A 26,600-nucleotide genomic window follows, 5' to 3' on the forward strand; every position below is an offset into this window, starting at 1 on the left:
GTCTGTCTGTCTGTCTGTCTGTCTGTCTGTCTCTCTCTCTCTCTCTCTCTCTCTCTCTCTCTCTCTTTCACTCTCTTTCCCCTCTCCCTCTCTTTTTCTCTCTCCCTCTCTGTTTGTCTGTCTGTCTTTCTGTCTGTCTCTGTCTTTGACTCTCTTCTCGTTCTTCTTGCTCTTTGCACTCACATATTTATATACAAATGCACATACACGTATGCATGTATATACAAATATTTAGTTCAGGCTGTGATTTCATCAGTTTGGCAGTACTTCTCACATAGCAATATATCTCACTGGCAGGGATCTGGAACTCTTCTGTAAACTTTTTCTTTTCTTTTTGGAGATTCCCTTTCACATGTAATAATCACTCATGGCCTGACCCTACTGCTGATTGGCGCAGAAACTGACATGTTCTGGGCTGGTTCTTTCCTCTTTAGGCTCCCCCTCCCCAGTTCCTGTCAAATGATGGCGGCTCATTATATTGGTGCCAGGTGCCAGGCCTAGTATAAATACACAATTATCTTTAGTCCTTAAGCAATCCACCACTCCCTTATATCAGAGACTAGAAGTGTGTACTACCTCACCTGGTGTAACAATTCTAAAAATCAACTTAATGGCTACATTTTATTTTTATGTCACCTACATTTTTTAATCCAAAGAGAACCAACTCTTATAACCAAAATAATAAAAAAAGAGGAAAACTGAACAATGTATTGAAAAAGTCTAGGATAATATGCAATGTTGCCCATTCATAGTTCCTGACTTTTGCAAAGCAGGGGAGGGAGCTGCCTTCTCATAGCTCTTCCTTGGTGTTGTTTGTAACTTAGAATCTTAGTGAGTTGTCTGGGGATGCTGATATATATGTTAAGTGATTTGCCCTGAGTCAGAGAACTGGTGTATGTCAGGGGTAGCAAATGACCCCAAGCCTTTCTGACTACATCACTGACCTTTAATCCATGGGCCATGCTGCTTTTGTCTCTGTAGGATAGTAAAAAAAATCAATCTAACTTGATCTAAAAGAATGCTATGCATTCCATGTGTTTTTTTCATGCAAACTCTCATGTCTCTCATGAAAGTTTATACAGAATTTGGGTAAGGCTGATACAGAAGGACGACAAGCAAAGTCATTAAAAAGTCCAAGGTTGTGATCTCCATTTGCATCTACAAATCTGACTTCTTGAATATTATGTAGACAGAGTTTTACTTTCTGGTTTCAAGAATTTTCATTGGGGAGGAGCCCCTCACTCACTTGCCAGTGAATCCCCAATCTCCTTACCAAGTTGTAGATTTCATTTAGATATGGAAAAATTGTCTATTCTGTTGGCTTACTGGGAATGTTCTCTAAATCACAGACTGGCAAGGATGTAATTTTGGGGACAGATCATTAGTTGGGCTCTTTGGAATTAAAATCTTTATTGTACATGGGAACAAGAGCCAAAAGTATCAGGGTAGTAGTAACCTATGAATTAGAATGGATCGGGAATCAGAAGTGTGACTTTGGGCAAGTCAGCCTCTCCTGGTCTCACTTTCCTGATGTATCAAATAAAGATGATGAACCCAAAGGATCTCTGTGAAATCTGTTTCTACTATGAATTCTGTCTCTGATACCAGCTCTGTGACCATTTGCTAGTTATTTAATCCCTCTAATCTTCAGTTTTCTCAACTGAATAATGAGGTTGCTTGGATTTTATAATGATCTTTAACTTTCCTTCGAGCCTCAAAATTGTCATCTCTTGTCCCTTAACCACATGCTACAGCAAAAGTTCATATGTAAGCCAGACACTGGATGTAGGAAATTAGCCCTTACTTTAAGTCTCTGAAAGTATTTGTATCTTATTATACTAATAATCTACAATGATTTAGCCAAGTATAGATAAATATAAGTTATATTTCAGCCAAGAGAGTCTAGATGGCTCTCAGAGGACAAAGAATAAGAAAAATCAGTCAGAGATAAGGAAACAACAAAATACTTGGGCAGCTGAAAGAGGATAAATTTTATCAGAGAGCGAGATAGAATTTTCAGAGACATTGGAAGGAGACTTCCAGAAGCTTTATCATCACTCCTCTCAAATGACTCCTGCTCAAAAATCCACCATGGCTCCCTATTTTCTACCAAATAAAACCCAAAATTCTTCCTTCTGACTTTCAAGGCCTCTTAGACCATAAATTTGATAAAAGTAAGTACTGTGACCTATCTAAATGTTAAATTTATCCCCATTGGCACCTTGCAGAATTTTCACCTCACTTAACAAATGTCTACTGCTGTTATTTAGTCTGGCTCCAATATGCCTATCCATCTAGGTTCTCACTTTCTCTGAATGCCTCCTCTGCTCCAGTTGGTCAGTCTAGACACTTTCTATGTAATGCTACATTTATTCCCACTTTCATGCCTTTGTACATACTCTCACCTCCACTATGAATACTCTTTTGCTCTACTTTTTTTTCTAAATCCTTTCAGGCTCAACAGAAGTCCTACCACCTCTAAAAACCTCCCCCAAAGATTCTGGCCCACTGAACTCCTATTATAGAATTTGAATGACATAACCTAAAAGCTATCTGTGCTTTCTAGCTTTTCCTCATGCACAGATTCCTTCTCTACCCGGAGCCTGTAAACTCTCTAAAGGAAGAGAGGAAACATACTTATTTTGTGTTCTGCAGAGTGCCATCATAGTGCTCCATAAAGGCTTATACAACCAGACAACTGATAGGCATTGATTAAGCACCTACTATTTCAGACACAGCTAAATGTTTTAGATGTATAAAAGCAAAAAATAAAAGAGTGAAATGTCTACTTCCTTAATAAAGGTTTATATAGAGATTTATTTGCCTAGAGATATTCATATGTATATTTTCTATCTATCTGGGTCATATCTATGATTTCATATTGATATTTATTCATATCCTTTTATTTAGATATGTGTATTTGGATGAGACAAATAATTTTATTGGAGGAGGATGAGATCCTTCCATTAATATAAAACACTACCTCCTCTGCCATGCATAAGTCTTACAGAGTTGCCTGTGGCATTGGGACATTATATGACTTGCTCAAGTTTACATGGCCAGCATGTATCAAAGATTTGAATTAAACTCAGGTCTTCCTGACTCCAAGGCTGGCTCTCCATGGTCTCCACCATAGAGTGGTATACACACAACCAGTAGCAGGACAGATATTTGAACTGACACTTCCTCTAAGTGGAAATGGAAGATGTATATAACTGGAGAATAATACAAAGCAAAAACCAAACTTAGAATGAGGGAAGTTACCCATTTCAGATATGCGAGATGCCTGACCCTGGCTGCAATAAAGTTGATACGAGGCGGAAAAAAATGAAAATGAAATTGTAGGTCATTTTGAGGCTATTTATAGAAAGTTATATATTACCCATAAGGGAGCTGTAGGCCTGGAGCAAATCAGGAGAACACTCATTGTTCCAGCCAGAGTGTAAAGTGCACTTTCTGTGGAACAGAGAGTGTACCACTTGTTCTGCCCCTAAATCTAGGGCTTTGTGGTTTTTGAGACAATCTCCAGGGGACATATTCTCTCAGTTACAAATGCCCAGATTTCTTATATGCAGAGAAAGGAAGGAGAGGCAGCTTTATAACTGGGCAAGTGTCCATACTCTTATCACACAAGCCACAGGATCAACTCTTAAAAATTCCAAAGTTCGAAGTAAATGCTAGCTCACTTCTTCCTCCTTTTCCTCTTCCTCCTTCTCCTATTCATCCTTCTCTACCTCCTTTTCTTCCTCCTCTCTCACCTCCTTCTTGCCATAATAATTCTAATCTTCTCATCCTATCATCATCCTCCTTCTCTACCTCCTTCTCTTCCTCCTCTCCCTTCTTCTCCCCTCCATAATCATTCTAATCTTCTTATCATATCGTATCTTCCTTATCCTCCTCCTCCTCATAGTATAGAGCTTCAGTATTGCACAACAAACAGGTAAGATCTGACAAAACCAAACCCACATCTATTTAACAAATATTGATCAAGGGATAATATCATGGACCACCCCATTCTGGGTTTGCAAAAAAAAAAATATCACAGAATCCTTCCCTTTAAAGGACTTGTCATTTAGGAAGAAGTGAGAAGAAGGGGGTAGACAATTCGGTTTCCTCATTTGCAGAATGGGTGGACTGGACTAGAGGATCTCTAGGATTCTTTCCCAGTTTAGCATTTAGTGCTTTCATAATCTACTGACTGGTTTGTTGGCTCTTTTATTTTATTTCGTTTTCCAATTTTGTGGGCTCTTCAACTTATGGGATTTATGAACTGGGGATAAGAGGAATGTATAAATAAAGCATGATAATGTACAGAAATGCATGTTAGAGGAGGATCCCATCCAGAGATATCAAGCACATGCTACCTGCCACATTTCAGAGGGTGGCAGAACCAGAGTATAATTGGGAAATTTTAAAGTAAAAACACAATAAAAACATAGACGGTATTACATTTTAAAACTGTCATTATATGTTTAGCAGAGATCCTTATGTAGGGATTACTGACCCCTTTTCTGTTTGAGTCTGACACCACTGGTCTAGTCCATAACAAATTTCAAACTGAGAGGTAAGAAAGATTCAAGAAGGGAGATCTTCTGTTCTGGACAATGAGAAAAAAATATATATTCTTTCCTTTCCCTCTCCTCCTTCCTTCTCTCTTTTCCTTTTCTTTTTCTCCATACACATACACACATTCGTGTAAGTGAAAAATATAAATGTTTATGTACAGATAATACTAAGTAAATAATTAAAATGTATGCTAAAATAAATATATGTATGCATATGTATTGAAATGTGTAGTAGAAAGAATATTTAACATGTAGTAACAAAATCTAGTTTCTTCTGAATTTGCAATTTAAGGTATTAACTGTGTAACCTTGGTCAAATCCCTTCTTCCCTTCAGCCTTCAGTTTCCTGACTTTCAAAATCAAGGGGTTGGAATGGTTGATATATAAGTTCTATTTTTTTTAGTATTCACATATTAAGGTTTTAAAGAGATGATTTCAGAGACAGAGACCTCTAGAGAATCATAGAATCTCAGAGCTGGGAAATACTTTCAGGGGACACTGAATCCAATCCCTTCCCAACTCAATAAGCCCTCATCCTGCCTAAATAAAAAACAAAATGATAAAACATATGTACGTATCCCCTACAAGTGATAGTCCAGCTTTTGCTTGAAGATTTTGAATAAAAATGAGTCCATTTCCTATTAAAGAAACCTATTCCATTTTGAAGAGCTCAAATGTTGGTCAGTTTTTCCTTGCATTGAGTTTAATTGGGTCTCACTTATTGCTGCCCCCCTTAGAAAAAAGTAAGATAAATATATCCTTCCTCTACATCAGTGATTCCCAAAGTGGGCGCAACCAACCCCTGGTGGGTGCTGCAATGATCTGGGGAGGAGGTGATGGCCACAGGTGCATTTTTCTTTCCTATTAATTGCTATTAAAATTAAAAAAAATTAATTTCCAGGGGGCTAAGTAATATTTTTTTCTGGAAAGGGGGTGGTAGGCCAAAAAAGTTTGGGAACCACTGCTCTACATGATTACCCTTCAAATATATGAAGAGTTATTCATAAAATGTCTTCTCTTCCAAGCTAATCATAAACCAACCGAATTTCATGGTCACCAGTCTTTTCTCCTAACTGCTTATCCTTTTCTGGACCTACCCCGTCTTATCTATCTCCTTTCTAAAAACTGGAACCCGCAATTGACCAAAGTACTTTCTATATGGTCTGAACAGGAGAGAAGAAAAAGCTAAACAAACTACTAAAAATAAAATGTTTTATAATTAAATCACATATTAAGGTTTTAAAGAGATGATTTCAGAGACATCTGAAATGACTAGAGCCATATATCTATTTATAGCTAATTATCTCTTACTTTTTATAAGAAAGGCTAGATGGGATGTGTCTTTGCAAATACAAGTGTTCTCATACACAAAGGAAAATATATACTATTATGTACATATAATATATTATATATATACATGAGTATGTATACATAGAGGTGAATATGTATTTATACCCATGTGAAATATAATGCATATATCATGATGATATAAAATATTAACAATCACATCATATATAGTACATATACACCTCAATATGTACTTACATGATCAAGCCACAAAATACATGATATATCATATAAAATATGTCTCTATATCTCTATCCATGTCTCACACACATATTATATATATATATATATATATACATATATATATATATATATATATATGTACACTTGATATGTCTAGGTGTAAGAGCTCCAAATAGCATAATCAGCTCCATCCTAGGTCTTATCTTATCTGACCTTTTTACCATCAGCATCATCATCATTATTATTAATAGCTTGGATTAAGTTTGTGAATGTCTCTGAGGTTGGGACAGAGGAATAATTAACCAACTAGGTGACAAAAATCAGGATTCAGAAAGTTTTGACAGGCTAGAATAAGCTGCCTAAATGGAAGTACTGAAATTCAACAGGGATAAATATAAAAGCTTGCATTTAAATTTAAAATTCAATAGTACCAATGCAATATGGCCCAGGAAGCCTGGGTTCAACAGGGATCACCGGTGTAAAATGACAATCTTATGGTGTGTTTATGAAAATCTTGGATACATTTTGTCTGGAATATTGTGACTGGTTCGGGACACAAGCTTCTCAGAATGTCATTGGGAAAATAAAACTCATACAGAGGAGAAGGGTTTGATTTTAAGGGAACTCAAAACCATATCATATGAGAATTTATTGTGGGAAAAATTAACTAATTCATTGCTGTGGCTGACAATTTCATGCTTTTTAAAGGCAGGCCTGTGGTGTATTAGATAGAGAACTAGGAAGAGATGAATTCAAATTTGATTTTGGACATTTACTAGCTGGTTGACATTGGATTAGTCAATTAACCTCTATCTGCCTCGATTTCCTCAACTCCAAAATGGGCATAAGAGAAACACTTCTTCCCAAAGATGTAAAGATCAAATATAATGTTTGCAAAATGTTCTGAAGAGTGACTGGCACATAGTAGGGGTTTAATAAATATCTGCTCCCTTCCCCTTTTAGACCTTCAGATCCCTAACTAACCCATAGTTATTAGTGCTTTTGAAATGATTTTATATATTTTTCCATTTACTGTGTATTTATTATATGTATGTTGTTCCCTCTCCTTCCCAACCGTGAGTCAAATATAAGCTTTCTAAGGGCAGAACTTGTTTTGCCCTTGTAGTACTGTTGCTGGCATCATACCTGGCATTCACTTGGTGCTTAGTAAATATCTGCTAAATTAAGAACACCAAGAGTGTAATTTCTTCTCAGTATTTTCAAAACAGACCATCCACACCAATAAATGTCTGTTAAGAGAAAATTTAGAGGGAAAGGTAATTATTTTCTTAAGATCTACTATGTAGAAGATGGATTAGAGTAATTCCCATGGAGATACAGAAGTCAGTACATGACTATTGCTATAATATATGAAGAGGAAGATTTGAGTTTAGTATAAGAAAATTCATTTTGATAATTTCATTTTTCCTAGTGGATTTTCTAGGGAGATATTGAACATCAACAAAAACCTTTTTTTTTCCATAGCCATATAATTGTGTCAGGACAGGTAAGGGTAGTGAATACACAGCATCACCATAGATGGGCAGAAATATCATGGAGATGGGCTGATGCAGATGGCTCATTCACCATTAGGTTCTTTATTATCTTTCACATCTGATCAGTTACTGGCCTTTCAGCCTCAAACTCTGCTACTTCAACTGATTTCCTACAACCACCTACCTAAAGCTCTCTCAAAAGAAGCTCTGGCAAAGATCATCTATCTACTAAGGCATGGACAGTTTTGTCTTGTATCAATAGAAGGAATATCCAGGCTAATTAAAGCAGGACCTTTGAAGAAATGAGAAAATCAATCAAACCATAAACATTTATTAGGCAATTATTATGTTCCAGGCACTGTCTGAGATGCTAGTGAAACAGAAAAAAAGTTAAATAGTCTCTGCTCTCAGAGAATTTGGATTCTAATTAGGGACATAACTTATATACATATAAAAAAGAATACACACATATAATATAAATATATGATATAATACATTTACATAATATGCATGTATTATCAAATAATAATTTCATATATAAAAGAATTAAAAAGCAAAATGTTTGGGAATCAGGGGTATGCTTTGCCATCTGGGAGGAATCAGAAAAGGAGAGGTATTAAACAGCTTTTGTCTTCTCTTTTCTGCCTTTTGGTTTCCCCAGTTTCCATTAAAAGATTCAGCTAGAGCTCAATACTAGGGACAAGTAAAAAGAGGGGAAAAATAGCTAAGTGATCATTCTGTCTCAAAAATACCAAGATCACATTGATCTTTTATTTTTAGGAGTTTACTTTTGCTATAGGCACTGGAACAGTTTGGAACAAATGTGATCCTCATAGTAAGAGAGACAATTGAAAAGTCTTTCTCACACACACGCATGCTTGTGTGTGTGTGTGTGTGTGTGTGTATGTTATTGTTGAGTTATTTCAATTGTGTTCAGCTCTTTGTGATCCCATTTGGGGATTTCCTTGGCAAAGACAATGGAGTGGTTTGCCATTTCCTTCACCAGATCATTTTACAGATGAGGAAACTGAGGCAACGAGGTTAAGTGACTAGCCCAGGGTTGCACAACTAATAAGTATCAGATTTCAACTCCTGAAGATGTCTTCCTGATTCCAACCCCAGTGGGCTGCCTATATATTTTATATGGATGTATATGTCTACATATTTATTTATTTCAGATTAGTTGTATTTTTTAATATATACATCTGTTGCTTTCCCCATTAGAATGTATGCTTTTTGGGGGCAGGGGAAATGTTGTTGCTTTCCTTTGCATTCCCAGGGCTTAGCACAGTGTCTGGCACATAATAACTGCTTAATATTTACTTGCTGAATAACTGCACAGGTATCCTTTCCACACTGTGACTTTCCCCATCAGTTTCAGTATATTGTAGATTGGCATGAGAAATTAGATGGGATTTTGGGGGGAATTTTGCTAAATTTGCAGAGGACTTGTGAAGACAAACAGATGACATAGGAAACGTTCAGAAACTCAGAAATGCCTAGTATATATATATATATATATACATATATATATAGTATTATATATAATATATTATTAGTATATATAGATAGAATATTTTATAATATGAACAAGATTTATCTTTTAATGCCAGAGATAAAAATAATTTATTTTACTGTAAATACTCCATAAAAGGAAAAGAAAAAAATTGGATTTCTTCTCTGGTAAGAAGGGAAGGCCAAAAATTTTTATGTGGATTACTCAGTTTGCAGGGGTGCCACAACCTTAACCTCCTTGATGTGGAAAGGATGCTTCTAGCTAGGGATTCTAGAGCTAGAGAAGAGGTCAGTGAATTTGAGGCATGGTTCATAGCCTGGGCAAAGTTAGAGAGATGAGATGGAAAATGAAGTATCATTTATAGCTCTACTTTTCTATTAGAAATACTGGCTCTAATCTTGATATCTATAGGCAGCTAGGACATTGTTAGGTCTTAAAGGCTGTTATATCCAGAGCTATGGGAAAATTCTCACCACTGTTGCCTCTGCTCTGAGATCAGTTAATGTGGGAGGTTTTGATTAAACTTATATCTTTGCAGCAGAATTTTTGAGTGTCAGGGAGTAAAGATGTTGTTGTTAGTGGTTTGGTGGTGGATATACAGACTATGGAGTGGGGTAAGGCCAAAGGATAGAAAACACAATACTTGGCATGAATAGATCACTTGAAGAAAGTCAGCAGAGAGAGAAGAATCCGGGGGATGTATCTGAAGGAGACTGGGATTGGCACAATGGCAGCATCTGCAAACTTTGGTCTTGGGATCTCTCTTGTGTGTCATAATTCAGCCTTAATGCTTTGAGGGCTTTGTGAGGGGGCATGCTGCAGATTTTAATGTTAGTCTGAGTCATGTTTCTTATTGCTACTGAGCCCTCACACACCATGTGTACTAGTCAGGGGGGCAAACAATGCTGAAGGTGAGTTATTACATTCAGTCTAGTATTCCCTACCTAAACTGTATCACCTGGATTTACTTCTGGTTCCTGTGCATAAAGAAAGGTGCTCAGGGATGCTATCTATGCAAGGTAACCCATTCATTCCTTTTCTGACCACCAAGGAATTCCCATCTATTTCTTAAAATTTGAAGCAGATGCTATCATATACTTTGGGGGAAATTTTTTTGTTTTTGGTCCCCATGGTGCCATGCCTGTCTGCCACTCCAGATGTTCAGAGAATTGGCTTCTTAAAAAATACAGAAGGAACCCAGCTGGAAGCAACTTTTTCTGTTTGTAATGGAGGGAGAGCCCTCTGGCAAGCCTAACTGTGGGCTGTGTAATGATGGGACAACTATAGGATCAGGGACAACCAAAAAAAATAGAAAGTAACAGAATGAAGGGGAAGAAATAGGAAGATGGGAGCCCAGGGCAAAAGAGGAAGGGAAAAAAAAGAGCAGATGGGAGAAATTAGTAACTCAGGATTTGGCTTGAGATTTTTCCTGCCAGGATGGTTTCACAGTGAAAGACTTTGCATACCTTTACTTCATGCAGATTGAAACTTGTAATTATTCATAGATCAACAAGAAATGTGCATAAGCCTAAGGAAGGAAAAAAATAACTTTTCCACTTTGAGAGACCAACCATTAGGAGAGGAATGAGATTATTCTCTGCTTTTTCCCAGAGTGAGTGCATTTATTTTCAAGGGGTTTCAAAAGGAGAGGTTCAAGAAAAAAAAGAAAACTTTCTAATCACCAGAGGTATCAAGCAAATGCAAGAGATTGCCTGGGAGATGACAATAGCCTCGGCAATAGAGATGTTTAAGCAGATGCTGGACATCCACCTTTCAGGATGCCATAGAGAGAATTCCTGCTTCATGTAGTATCTAGAGTAGATAACTCCTAAGGTACTTTCCATCTCTAGAATTCTAGTTTTGTGTTTCCAGACCTATGCTTCTGATTCCCATTTGTTGCTCAACCTTGGAGTCTTTCACTACAATAATATCTCTACTGAGAAACAGAGAAATGAAGGCAAATTTCAGATCTTTTTAAGTACTGGACTAATTATTCACCTAAAATAGTCCATATTCAAAGTCAATTCAATGATACAACACTCATCAAGTACTCAGGGCATGGAGGAAGCATTATACCAGGTACTAAAGAGAAATAACAAAAATAAATAGCTCCTGCCCTCATGTTGCTTACATTCTACTGAGAGACTATCAGGTAAACAATAAGTAAGTTTAAGATCATTTGGGGCAGTGAGTGGGCTTCTTAGGGGAACATTCCATGGAGCAAGTTACACTTGAGATTAGCCAGTTTTTTTTCTCCCCAAACAGGATTTTTAGATTACCCATGAATCCTATTCTTACTAACTAATGTATTAACTTTAATTGGGAGGGGAACAAGCACATATTAAGTGTCTATTTTGTGAAAGGTTCTGTGCTTATCACTTTTACAAATATAATTATTTTTGATTAATTATATTAATTTAACTGAAAGCAGTGATTCAACTTAATTAAACTAGCTTTTATTAAATAGTTTTGATTTCACTGACATTGTGTATGGTGTTGATATACAAAGCAAAAGCAAATACTTCTTGCCCTTAAGAAGCTTAAGTTCTTAGAAAGGGGAAAAGGATCTACTTGTCCAAAAATATTTATAGCAGCTCTTATTGTGGTGGCAAAGAACTAGAAATTGAGGGGATGTCCATCAGTTGGTATATGGATGAACAAGTTGTGATACATGATTGAAATGGAATATTATTGTGCCATAAAAATGATGAACAGTACAATCAGGAAGAAAACTAGAAAGACTTATATAAAGAGATGCAAAATTAAGTGAGCAGAACCAAGAGAATTTTGTCCAAAGTAACTGCAATAAAGTACAATGATCAACTGTGAATGGCTTAAATTTTATTGGATATGGAAAAATCTAGGATAATTCCAATGGATTCATGATAGAAAAGATTATCCATAGAATGGACTAAAGGAATCTGAATGCAGATTGAAGTAGGCCATTCTTCACTTTATTTCCTCCTTAAATTTTTCTTCAGTGTAAGTGATATATATGACTTCTTTTAATTAATGAAAATAGAAATATGTATTACAGGATAAATACATATACAATCTATATCATATTACCTGCTATCTTATGGTGGGAGGGAGAAAACATGGGTAGCAAAATCTCAGGAAAAATTATTGAAAATTGTATCAATATGTAATTAAAAAAGAATAAAAATAAATTAAAAAAATTAAATTCTGATTTCACTTGTGTCATCTATACCAGATAATTTATTGTCTCAGGTGAAGGGAAGGAAAGAGGGATAGAATTTGAAACTCAAAGTTTCAAAATTAAAATATTAAATATTAATTAACGAATTATTAAAATTAAATGTTAAAACTTTTCACATGTAATTGGGGAAAGTAAATTATTATTTTTTTTAAAAAGCTTATGTTTTATTGGGAATTGGAGTAGGGAGGAGACAGTGTGAATTCCACTAAGTCAATGTAAAATACAGACAAAATAATTTCACACTGATGGGGAAAAGCAAAACCAACTGGAAGGATCAGATATGTCTCATATGGGAGATGCCATTTGAAGTGACCTTTGAAAGGAGCTGGGGATTATCCCAAAAAGTGGCAGCAGTGAGGAGAGAGAGAGAGCATTCCAGGCATGAGGGACAGCCTCTACAAAGATATCAGGGATGGAATGTCATGGATGGAGTAAAACAATTATATCAGTTGGGCTGGAACCTAAAATTAATGAAGATGGTGAGGTAATATGAAATCACTATGCCAAGACAGGATGGAGTCTTATTACAAAAGGCTTAAAACACCAAGCAAAAGTGGTTGAGTTTATTAGAATCAATAGGTAACTACTGAAAATCCTTGAGCAACAAATGATCACACAACTATGCAGACCCTTTGACCCAGCAATATTTCTACTGGGTCGGTATCCTAAAGAGATCAGAGATAAAGGCAAAGGAACTCCCTGTACTAAAATATTTTTAGCAGTTCTTTTATAGTGACTAAGTATTGGAAACTGGGAGTGTGGGTGTGTGTATCCATCACTTAGGAAATGGATGAACTAGTTGTGGTAAATGGTTGTACTGGGATACTATTATGCCTTAAGAAATGATGAACAATATGAGTTCCAAAAGACACATGAACTGATGTAAAGTGAAGTGAGCAGAACCAAGAGAACAATGTCTATAATGTCAGAAATATTATATAATCAATTGTGAAGGTTTAAACCATTAGCAGCAAAGCTAGACTCCAAGATAGTCACAAGTTACTCATGATGAAAATGCTATCCACAGATATCCAAAGAAGGAACTGAGGTCTGAGTGCAGATCAAAGCATGCCATCTTCTGCTATATTACCTTCATGAGATTTCTATTGTATATGTGATGTGTCTTCTATTATGATGAACAATATGGAAATATGTATTGTAAGAAAGTATGAGTAAAACCTATATCATATTATTTACCTTTTCATGGAGAAGGGTAGAGAGGGAAAGAATCTGAATTTTGGAATGTCAAAAAACAATTGTAAAAAGTTGTTTAATGGAACTGTAAAAAGAAAAAAATGAAAAAAAAAAGAAAATCTTTGAGCAAGGAAAGTTGTGCTCAGACCTACTCTTTAGGGATATAATTTTGGAAGCTATATATATGACTGGAAAAGAGAGAAGATAGAGATAGATGATCAATTAAGTAGCTATTGCAATGGTGGCTATATATATGGGAAAAGTGGGATGGGCAGGAGAGATATCAAGACAAGAAAATTAACAAAACTTGGAAACTAATTTTATGAGAGGTAGAGAAAAAGAAAGAATAATTCTAAGGTTGCAATCCTAGGCAATACAAGGATGGTAGAGCCCTAGACAGAAATAGGAAAGTTCAAAAGAGAACTGAGTTTTGAGTAAAATAGAGTGATTTTTGCTATTGACTTGTTGAGGCAGTGATACTTAAGCAATATATACATTTATGAGTCATCTGTAAAGAGATTTTGATTGAACCTAGGTGAATGGTTGAGGGTAAGTATAAGGAGACACAAAAGGTTTCAGTAATGAGTACTGTGTACATGGGAGAGGGAACACAGAGGTGGATCCAGCAAAGAAATCTGAGAATGAATGGTCATTGATGATCAACTGTAAATGACTTAACTATTATCAGCAGGGAGAAGGGAATGTCTGGGATGAGGAGATGTTCAATGTCAAAACCTAAAGAGATCTCAAGGATTAAAAATTAAGGGGGAAAAATGCTCCAACACTAGTTTTCTGAAATGTAAATTTTAATGATATGGAAATAGGAGGAATTCTGAAGGAACAGCAAAAGTAAGGTGAATTCTTGAATGAATGATTTAAATATTTGAGAATGAGGAAGCATAAGGAGAAGGAAGACTAACACAAAACAAAATCAGACCATTAGAAGGGCCCTTAGAGAATATATAGTCTTAATTGTTCATTTTATAGGGGAGGAAATTGAGAACCAGGGAGAAGAAGCTGCTTAGGGTCACATTGAAAAACAGTGGCAGACATGGGATTTTAATCCAGGTTTGTTGCTTCCCCATCCAATGTACTTCTGATTTTATGTGACCTAGACTCCATGAATGGAAGCATAGAATCCAGAATGACACCTTGACAAAGACTTGCCCTGTCCTTTTGAGATCATAGCCAAAGTTTTGACTTTAGTTCTGGTCATCACACTGTAGGCAAGGTGAACATCGCTCATTCATAGAAGGTTGACCAGGAGAGTGAAGGAATGTTGAACTGTGTCACTATACCACAGGGTCTTCAGATATTTACTGAAGAGGGAACAGGTTTGCGTGAAGACCATGAGACTTGTTTTCAAATAACTGAAGAGTTGGTATGTGTACTATATTACCTGCTGGCCTAACTGGGAGTCTAAGTATGGTTTCAAGATTACAAATGTAGAGCTCTTATCACTATAGAATTCTGGTTATTATAATTATTTTTCTATTTCCCTAGGGCCTAATATACAACTGCTCTGCTTATAGAAGCTGACCAATGTTGTTGAATGAGTGTTTCAAATTCAGTCACAAACTTTTGAAATTCCTTCCATTTTTTTACAGAAATTTGAAATATCCACTTAAATCTTTTTCCTTTCCCCAAACACATGCACAGCTGTCAAATGAGACAATATTTGCTTGTTAACTTACTAAGAATTCAGAAAGAGTAAAAAAATAATGTGCATGAAATAGATGAAAGCTTCTCTATGAAATGCAAGTTTATTTTTATTATTACATTTAGTTCTGGATTACTGAAAGCAGATTATATGAAGCAACGGATAGAGTTTTTGACCTGGAATCTGCAAGACTGAATGCAAATCACTCAGGTTCTGGGTAAATCACTTAATCCTGTTTGCCTCAGTTCCTCATCTGTAAAATGAGCTAGAGAAGGAAATGTCAAACATTCTAGTATCTTTGCCAAGAAAAACCCAAACAGGGTCACAGAATGAGAAATAACTGAATAACAACAATGGTTATTTCAATAATTTCAATTGTTATCTCTTTTTAGATGACTTCTTAGACCTCTTTATCTAGCCCTACTTTCTCTCCTGATTTCCAATCCTGTACATTAGATACTTGTTGAATATCCCCAAGTGAATCCCCTCAAAACTCTAACTCAATATGTACAAAATGCAACTTATTTTCTCCCCTAAAACAATTTTCTTTGCCCAGAAACTTTCCTATTTCTATTAAGGGGAACACTATCCTTTTAGTCACCCAAACTTGCAACCTCACAACTATCTTTGATTTTTTTATCTCCTTTGTTTCCTCATAAATAATCAATTTGCAACTCCTATTGATTTTACCTCTACAATATTTCCTATATGTTTGCTTTTCTCTTTATTTCCTGGGGTCGGGGGTGGATGGGTGGGAAAACTGAATTCAAATCCAGCCTCAGCTACTTAATAGTTGTGTGATCCAGTTTTTAAGTCACTTAATCACTGTCTAAATAAGTTTCTTCATCTGTAAATGGGGATAATAGTAGCACATATCACCTAGGATTGGTATGAAGATCAAATAATATTTATAAAATGTTTTGCAAATTTCAAACTGAGATAGATTGTTGTTCAGTTGTTTCAGTGATGTCTGACTTTTTATAATGCAATTTGGGGTTTTCTTGGCAGATACTGGAGTGCTTTGTTATTATTTTTCCCTTATTTTACAGATGAAGAAACTGAGGCAAATAATTTGCCCAGGGCAACATAACTGGTAAATGTCTGTGACTGGATTTGAACTCAGGTTTTCCTGACTCCAGGCCCAGTGCTCTATCCATTGAACCACCTAGCTGGCCCAAAATGAAATATAAAAAACTAGTTCCTATTCCTGGACATTTCTCTATCTCAGTAAGACAGATGCTACTTCTTAACAAAATAATCCTTTTCACTCAGTTCAGCCTTCTCAGGGTCACAATAGCATAGCTGGACAGTCACAAGAACACGAAAAATCATTAATCCAACTCCTAATTTTTAAAGATAAGGAAAACCTCATCTGTATTGGTTTCAAAGCAGGGATAAGAGACTAAGGAGAGCAACCTGGGCTTTCCTGAGATCACAGAGGTTAATTGACTTGCCCAAGGTCCCAAAAGTTGTAAGTGGCATAGCCAAGACTTTAAGTCTATTGCACTGAATCCAAATACATTCTATAGCATCTGTTCTAGCTCTTAAGCCCTTCAGAAACCAAGGATGTGGGATGGTGACTTGTCAGACTCACAGAAATAGAGACAAATGTGAGCCTCAAACCCAAATCGTCTGATTCCAATTCCAGAACTCTTATCACATTAGGCTGTGCTTTTTCATGTGGATAAGAGGAGGAAATTTACATTCTGACCACATCTCTTTGAAAAAAATCTAGTCTCTGAATTATTTTCAGAAACTATATAAGTCCAAAGCACTCATTACTATAGCATTCCGACTAATAAAAGAATATCTCCCATGATTCTAGACTACCAGCACTCTGTCTATAGAAGCTGGTCAGTGTTTGTTGAATGATTGCTTCAAATGTTGTCCTGGGATTTTGAAATCCCTCAATCTCATTGCATTTGGTCTTCCTTTTCTTACATACATAGTATCCCAGTCTATGTGGCAAAAGAAATCTTTTAAAATAAAGGATCCATGTGATCTTGGGATTATTAAGACAGGATCTCATCACTCAGTTTCTTCTTTTTCTCCTAAGGATCTTATGCTATAGCTGAGCTTTCTAATTAATGAAATTTGTCCTCATTTCCTTCAACTTAAAAAAAATCTCATTCTGGGTCACAGTCAAGGAGTTTGGAGAATCTAGTTCTGCCTAATAGCTCAGCTTTGAACTAGGTATGCCACCAGGGATCTCATTTAATATCACTTGAAATTTCAACAAATATTTATTAAGTGCCAAGAGCTAAAGTGGCCCAGTAGATAGAGGGGTGAGTCTATAGTCAGGAGGAACTTGAGTTCAAAACCAGACTCAGAAACTTACTACCTGTGTAACCTTGGGCAAGTCACTTAACCCTATCACTGAAGAAGAAAATGGCAAACTATTTCATCTCTACCAGGAAAACCCTAAATGGGAGCACGAAGAATCAGATAGACTGAAAAATGACAGAACAAGGCACTACTCACTAACGGGAGTCGGAGGGAGATACAAAGACAAATCAAACACAGGTCCTTGATACAGAAAGTTTCAAAATCTAATTGAATAGTTCACATTTATGTTATAGTGCTTTTGGTAACGACACAATTTATTTACATTCTCTCATATGTATACCTGTTCCTTACAATAACTCTCCGAAAGCGACACTATTTTTATACCCATTTTACTGTTTGAGAATCAAGGTTTTAGAAGAGCAGTGCTATTTAAGAGAAGAGCTGGAATTTGAATCTAGATCTTCTGTCTTTCAGACAAGTGTTTTTTGCACTATATTAAGCTGCCCCTGTCAGTATTAGAATAGAAAGAAAAGGGTTGGAGAAAGACAGATGAACTGGCATGGCTACAAGAGAAGTGGATTATGCTTCCTCCTCTTTAACTCCTAAGAATCCTGGTTGCCATGAACAACAACAAGGAAGCAGAGCCCAGGTTCTGGTGGGGGAGGGCCGGAAGTGTCCTATACTTGGAGAATGGTGGTCATCATTTCAACTTTTTTTGTGAGATGGGCAGGAAAACTCATATTATCCTTCTTTTACCAATGAGAAAATTGGAGTTTAGAGAGGTTATGCAAATTACTCGAGGGTGAACAGCCTTGATTTCTTCAGTTGCGAAGTGGGAGGAATTTATATATTATGCAAGAAGTAGAAGTGCCAAGATCATAATCTAGGCTTCTTTTTCTTCTTCTTCCTCTTCTTCTTCTTCTTTTTTTTTTTAGGCGAATAGATGATGTAATGGACAGAGCTCTGAGCCTGGAAGCAAGAAGACCTGAATTCAAATATAGCCTCAGACATTTACTAGCTGTGTCACTTAGACAAGTCATTTAACCTCTGTTTGCTTGAATTTCTTCAACTCTAATTTAGTGATAACAGCATCAAATGATAATATGAATGAAATGTTTAGCCCAGTATTTAGGAAATAGTAGGCAGCTAATTAATACATGCTTGCTTCTTTCCTTCCTCTTTTCTTTTTGCTTATTTTGTTTTATTTTGAAATTCCTGGGGGAACTGACAAATTTTGCCCCTATTTAGAGATTTTACTACTGATGATTCAGCTATTTTAAGAAATTATGAAAGAGAAGAAATCATTAATCCTCAGAAACATTGAGTTTGCCAGGTTCATATAAGAATATCCACTATGAGAAAGCTTCACTATCACGGAAAGGGAAGGGATCTAACCTGGGCTATACGTGGTATCAGGGACTCTCCGGTGAGCAAATTCCCTCTGAAAATGTAAGTGTGAACCTGTTTGTAATGTAGTTTTAGAAAGTTTCCTAAGATAATGGGAAGTTATATGATTTGCTCAGGTTGTATAAGTCAGATCAATCAACTAATTAATTAAGAGGAACGTAATTCCTCTTGATTCTAGAACCGGCTGATTATTCACTATTCCATTCCATCTCTCATTTAAAAAACATATATATATATGTATATATGTACCTATACACACATATATACATACAAACACAAATATATGCGAACCTCTAAATAAACAACATAAACATATATCATGTGCACATAGATTCACATCCATATATAGATATTGTAAATATATATTCTATGTATATATATCTATATGAATATAGCCATATCTATTTATCTATCTATGTAGCTAAAATATAAGGTAATTTGGGGAGTGGAAGGCACTAGTAGCCAGGAGCTTCAAACACAGGGCAAGTGATTGATGGCACATCCCTTACACCTAGCAAGTGATGCTTTTCACTCAGTGGTTGTCTATTAGATGATTTTTTTTTACCCCAAATCCTCATTAAACCTTCCCTTGGAGGCAGAGAACAATTTGCAACTGTGGATGGTATACATGTATCAATAATAGTCATAGATCTTAGAAAAAGTGAAATAAACATTGTTACCTAAGCTAGGGAAGATATTTAAAGACTCAAGCTCACAGAGAATTCAAGAGAGGCAATAATCTTTAAATGAAGTTTAAAGTGTAGAATATTCTGGGCATGAAACATTATCAAATTTTAAGAGGTTGCTCTATAAGTTGAAGGATTATTGTTAGCAGTGAAAAACTGTCCCTTTTTTTCCTACTTTGTATCAAAAATATTTTAAGCCAGCTTCTGCAGAGGCAGGTGGGAGGAATTTACCCACTCTTCAGTAAAGTATATCCGCACCATCACCAGATTCTGATGATTCAACACAAGCATTTCTCAATGAGCTATGCCATTAAACAAATTCCCAATTCTGCACCTGGTGTCCCGTTTTCCACAAGCTCCAGATGCATTCATACAGCAATTATGACACCGGCAGTCAACAGAGAAGGAAACTACCCAAATGAATGAGAATAAAAAGAAGGGAAAACAGGCAGATACAAAAAGATATGCAAATTAAGACAGTTCTAAGGTTTCACCTCATACATACATCAGCAATAATAATAAAAAACAGACACAAGCATTGGAAAAGGTTAACGAAAGACAGGCGTACTTATACAGTCTTGGTAAAAGAGTGAAATTGTCTAACTGACCTAGAAAGTAATTTGAAATTGGGAGAGGTCAGGAAACTGTTCCAACTCATTTACTCAGTGTCCTCACTCCTAGCCAGGAAGGTGACACAAAGAGAGGCCCAATACATTCTACCGTAGCACTTGTTGTGGTAGCAAAAACTAGAAATGAATTTAAATGCCCATAATTTTAGAGATGGATGAAAAAGCTGTGTGGCATGTGTATGTAATGTAATGTTATAATTTTCCTTTTAGAAGCAATGAAGGTTAAGGAATTAAGAAGAAAAGAAATGTAGGAAGGCCTGCACAGACTGATATAAAGTGAAGGAGAAAAAAATATACCCAAGGATTAATATAATATAAATTCACTAAAAGAGACCAATGATAGTTAATTATAATGACCGATCTCAGTCCCAGAGAGTAGCTGAAGAAACACATTTCCTTCATCTCAACTGGGAAGTAGAAAGTGATGGCTGGAGAATGTTTGTTATATGGATTTAGGGGATAGAGAACTAGTTTTGGCATTGAGATTTGCATTCAAGGCCCACCTAGATTATATATGGGACTTGTGGTCATTAATCTCGGAGTGCCCCAGGCAACCCTTTAAAATCTCAAGTTGAGGAGCAGGTGCTGTTTTACAAAGGTAGAGGGCCTTTTCTCACTGGAATATCTTGAACCACAAAAATAACAGCAAGGCTCTAAGGATGGGGAAAATGGTGCATATGCTGCCAGCCCAGGTCTCCACAGGTTGATTTTGCTTAACGTGTTTCTTTGTCACAAGGGATGTCTAATAGTGTGTTTGTTAGAGGCATCAGGATATGACTTTTGTATAAAAATGAAAGACATTAACAAAACATTAAGCATACATCAATAAAGATGTAGTTATTTGATCCAAAGATGATTGTGAATTTTTGTCAAAAAGCAAGCAAAAAGAAGACAGAAGCAATTTGGGGGCATATCTTATTTTCAAGCACTTTTAGACCAGGCATTCTTAACCTATCTTATAGAACCTTATTTTTTTTTGAAAATTATATTTCAATATAATTGCTTTACTTTATAACACTAGGTAGTTTATTTTGTTAATTAAAAAAGGTCATTCTAAGGAGCCCATAAGCTTCACCAGATTGCTGAAGGAGTCTATGATGTACAAAAAAGGCTAAGAGCTTGTTTGATCCCAGAGAAACTGATCAGTCTATTCTTTTGCCAACTTTGTCACTTTGCTACTTGTCAGATTAAAATTCACAGTAGTTATTATTTCAGCTTCTTTTATTATTAATGATTTCAAGCAATCATTCATATTGCAATTAGTTTGAAATCTTTTTCATTCATATCTTTTGACAATATCGATTGCAGGGATGTCTCTCTGTCGCTGTCTCTGTCTCTCACTTGCACACACATACATATATATGTATATATACATATATATATATAATATTGAACTCATCAGGGATATTTTTTGCAATTATATTTTCCTCAAATGATAGCAGTTTTTCCTTTTATTACAGCTCATGCAAACCCTTTTCAGTTTATGAAACCACTTTTTTGAAATACTTTCTCTCCTCTTTTGGTTAAGATCTCTTGACCACACCTATTTAAGAGAAGTACCTAATCTTCTCTTCTCAACTTCAACTATTCAGAACATAAACTTATTGTGGTCTTATGATACAAATGTTGATCTAAAGATAATACTGCTTTTCTTTGTTACAAAAGATGATTCTAGGAATGGAGAAAGTGGGGAGAATCAATCAATCAAAATCAATGAACATTTGCTATGTGCCAGACACTGGGCTTGTTGGGAAACTACTAGTATAAACAACCAACCAACCAAAGGATCCCAAAAGATCAATAAAATATATTTTTTAAGCAATTGAGTAGAACAAGAACATTTTTGGAGCACAAAAGATTAAAATAAGAATGCCTTTGATGAAGGTTGCTGGCTTAAGAAATTAGTAGATAAAAGGCTTTTTTTAAATAATAGAAAGGAAAGGTGAGTCTCTTTTCTTCAAAATTCCAAAGCTGCATTGCTTTTCGCCAGTTTTCTTTATAAGCTAATGCCATAGCACTGTGTAAAACAATTATTTCAACAGCTTCTGTGGTGATTTTCACAGTCTAGCTAACAACTCTAAAGATTAAGTGATGCTTTTATGCCTTTTCTAATAGCAAGTCCATTCATAGCCTCCCTTTTTTTGTTTCTCCAGAAGGAACGTTTTGGAATTATAGCTATACTTAACTCCTCTGCTTTGAATGACCTGGGATTTTAATTAGTGAAAGAATAATTTTCAAAAATACTGGTCATATTCCTCCAAGTTTTATAAGTTGTTGGAACCTGACTATCCCATCATGACCAAACATCCAAGGCTGCATCCTTCCACATCATTTAGGCTGGTCCTTAGAAGAGAAACATATAGTCATACATTGGACACACATATTCTAAGTCTTTCCAGTATTCTAGGATTGACCAACCTTAGAATCACAGGATCATGGAAAGGAACTTAGAGGATATTGGGTCCAATGCCTTAATTAAAAAAGGGGAAAATCTGAAACCCAGAGACAAGATTTGCCCAAGCTAATACAAATAATAAGTGACAGAATTGGATTTTGAACTTGGATCCTGTGTCTCTATATCCGGAACATGGGACTATGCCACTTTATTCTGCCAACATAACTGTAAGGAAACCAAGGCTATCTCTATCCTCCAATGAAGCTGCAGATGAAAACTTTAGAGAGGTGAGAACTATGAACCAGAGAAGTGAATTCATCATGATTGAGGATGATGAGTTAGGGTAATATTTAGATTCCAGAAGTACAACACACACCGAATGAGTACATCGTGAACTAGGACTGACTGAAACTCATCACTTACAAATCCTATTTAGAGCTGACCTAAGTTTGGCACCCATTCAAGGTCTAGATTTGAGGATCTGAGGCAGCATCTGGGGAAGAGAGGCTACAGCTTAGAAGGTTGGTTTCAAGAATATACTTTGTGCCAATCTAAATAAATTTGGCCTGATCTCTCTTGTTTGTGACAGTTCTTCAAGGAAGAAAATGGCCATCATTTCCCCTCTGATATGAAATGTATTTTATACTTCTCTAATATTTGATTTGTTGTTGTTTTTTAGGAAAAGAGAGTGATAATTTTGAGAGCAAAAGGAGTTCAAGTCTAGAAACCCTTTCTACAAATACTATATATATATATTTTAACTCTTACCTTTGGTCTTAGTAACAACTTTAAGAGAGAAGAACAAGGGCTGGCAAATGATACCTCCTGCCTCTAGGCCTGGGATTGTATTCACTGTGCTATAAAGTTGCTCCCAGTAACACTATTTAAAATATTTATTTATTAACAAAAACTCTTCCCTTCCATCTTAGAATCAATATTGTGTATTAAGGAAGAAGAGCTGTAAGGGATAGGCAATGGGAATGAAGTAACGCGCTGTGTTACAGTTAGGAAGTGTCTGAGGCTAAATTTGAATCCTGGACCTTCTGTCTCTAGACCTAGATCTAAATCCACTGAGCTACTTAGCTGCCCCTGACCAATACTATTTTTTCCAATACTATTTTTTAACACAGCTTTAAAAGCTATGTTAAGAGTACTAAGCTAGGAACCTTGTGAATGAAGCCTGCAATTTCTTCATTTTGGATGATGATCAAGAGCTTATCAAATGCTGACCTTTTCCCCAAAAACTGCTCTGGGTGACACTCTGTGTTGCCCAATTTGATAAGGTATTCCTTTATTTGTTTACAAAGCATACTTTCTTCCTCTTCATGAATATAAAACTTCACAGTATTTTTCTGGACATCTTTCATGATTTTGACCAAGCTATTAAACACTTCTGGCTCTAACTGGCTTATAAAATTAGACAAAGATGGCTGGGTAGAAATGTTTAGCTCACTGGGTGCTCTGGAGTTTTCTTTCTCCATTGGCTCCAGGGCACCCTCACTGGAAAGAGTTTGATCAGGCATCCGTGTGAGCTCTGGGACCTGGTGGGCCTGATCCAGTTCTACTTCAGCCAAACCCAAGGTGGTGGAGGAAGGCTGCTCATGAGAATCAGTTAAGAGTACTAAGAAGTTAAGTGACTTGTCTTTGACACTAGCTAATATTAGAGGGGAGACTTGAACCCATGTCTTACTGACTCTAAGGCTTGTCCTCTGTCTCCCATGCCATACTGTCTTTTATGTAAAATTATTTATTTCAGGGAAGCTCCTCATCTGAAGACTGATAACCAAGTGATGAACTTTTGGGGGGACCATAATTTATTTACTATTCAGATATGGTGGGGCTTCCCAGTCTTTCTGAAGTTTAGCTCAAGTTCCATCTTTTATATGAAGCTCTTGGGGCAGCTGGGTAGCTCAGTGGATTGAGAGTCTGGCCTAGAGACGGGAGGTCCTGGGTTCAAATCTGGCCTCAGATACTTCCCAGCTGTGTGACCCTGGGCAAGTCACTTGACCCCCATTGCACACCCTTACCATTCTTCCACCAAGGTGCCAATACACAGAAGTTAAGGGTTTAAAAAAATTAAAAAATATATATGAGGCTCTTCCTAATTTACTTCCCTGCCAAAGTTTTCTGCTCTCCAAATTACTTCACTTGTATATATCTTGCATTTACTTATACGTGTGAATATTTTTCCCCTCCAATAAAAATAAGCTCCCCAAGTTTAGGGAGTTTATATTTCATTTTTGTCAAGGTATCCCCAGAGCCAGGTCTCTAGTAGTTGCTTAATAATGCTTGTTGAGAGGCAGCTAGGCGGCACAGTGGATAAAGCCTGGAGTCAGGAGGGCCTGCGTTCAAATGTGGCCTCAGACACTAGCTGTGTGAGCCTGAGTGAGTTAATTAAATCCTATTTGCTTAGCCCTTGCCCTTCTGTATTAGAGTTGTTATTAAGACAGAAAGTAAAAGCTTTAAAAAATAATGCATGTTGAATTAAATTTATTGGTAGTAATGGTTACTATTCCGATGACATTTGATTATTTAAAGTATGGAGGTATTAATAGTATAATGAGAGGGAAAAAGGAGAATATAATCAAGTGTCTCATTTAATGGTCTGGCTTCCAAGTGCAGAAGGCATTCGAGAAAGGCTGAAGAAGTCACGGAAGTCTTTGTGCGCTTGGTAGAGTCTGAGCTGGGTCTTTAAAGATGAGCAGATTGTCAGAGGCAGAAGGGATAGGAATCCGTTTCCCAGAGTGCAAATCCAGCTAGAATCTCTTCTGAAATGAAATAGTATCTCTCAGCGAGATGCCTGAAAAGTCTAAAATGAAGATGTTGGTGATTCATGGCATGGCTCCATTTCCAGTGGCTCTATGCTAGACGTTTGCTATTTGCCACCCTGTCACTGGCCTTTAGAGCACATCCAGAGATGCTTTATGACAACCAGAATCAAGAATTGAGATTCTGATTACTTATGGTCATTAAAACCTAATGACTTTCTGGAGGAGGTGAAGGGGCCATTAGCCTGGGGGGTTCTGAGCCAAATTAGAGTCCATTTAATTACGTATTACTTGTCTCTATTCCCCTTGCAATTTCAACTAAATATAATATGATAATAAAAAGACCAGCATCAATTCAGGCTATCTTTTGATGGCTTGTCAGGGGAAGAAAGGGACCCTGATTTCTTGAAGGCTGTGCCCCTGGGATGCAAACGGAGACAGGTCCCACCCACAGATTTTGCCAGTCCCTGCCCCTTTGCAGGCTTCCACTCCATCATCTAAGGACCAGCCCAATTGAGTTGTGAAAAGCTCATCACTAAAGTGTTATCAACCAAGTAGTGATATTTTTTTATTTGTTTGTTTCAGCAGCTGTTAAAATCCTCTTATAACAAAGCATAAGGCAAAGGGAGGAATGGTATGGTGGGGATGCTACTGTATTGCCATGACTACTACTACTACTACTACTACTACTACTACTACTACTACTACTACTACTACTACTACTACTACTACTACTACTACTACTACTACCATTACCACTACCACTACTATTGCCAGTAATACTATTACTACTGTTACTATTACCACAAGTACTATTTCTATTACTACTGCCACTACTATCTCTACTGCTATCATTATCGCCATCACTGTCACTACCAATCATTTATAGATCACATTAAAGTTCTCAAAACAGTTTGTAGACATAATTTCATTTGTGCCACCCTGTAAAGTAGACATTTTTGGTTTGTTTGTTTAGTTGGTTTTAGTTTTGATCTGGGCATGTAATTGTGTTAATTTTTTTAAACCCTTACCTTCAGTCTTGGAGTCAATACTGTGTATTGGCTCCAAGGCAGAAGAATGGTAAGGGCTAGGCAATGGAATTTAAGTGACTTGCCCAGGGTCACACAGCTGGGAAGTGTCTGAGGCCAGATTTGAACCCAGGACCTCCCATCTCTAGGCCTGGCTCTCAATCCACTGAGCCACCTAGCTGCCCCTTCTGTTAAGTGTATGAAACTCTACCAAAGCACA

The 26,600-nt window shown here is 36.5% G+C and overlaps 1 protein-coding gene across 1 annotated transcript in view; it reads right to left on the bottom strand.

The window, feature by feature from the left end:
* Positions 1-26,600, bottom strand: part of DLG2 (discs large MAGUK scaffold protein 2) — a 1,542,336-nt gene that overhangs the window by 978,034 nt on the left and 537,702 nt on the right. The window lies entirely within an intron of this gene.

This window comes from Gracilinanus agilis, chromosome 3, assembly GCF_016433145.1.
Source record: "Gracilinanus agilis isolate LMUSP501 chromosome 3, AgileGrace, whole genome shotgun sequence".
Classification (NCBI taxonomy): Eukaryota; Metazoa; Chordata; class Mammalia; order Didelphimorphia; family Didelphidae; genus Gracilinanus; species Gracilinanus agilis.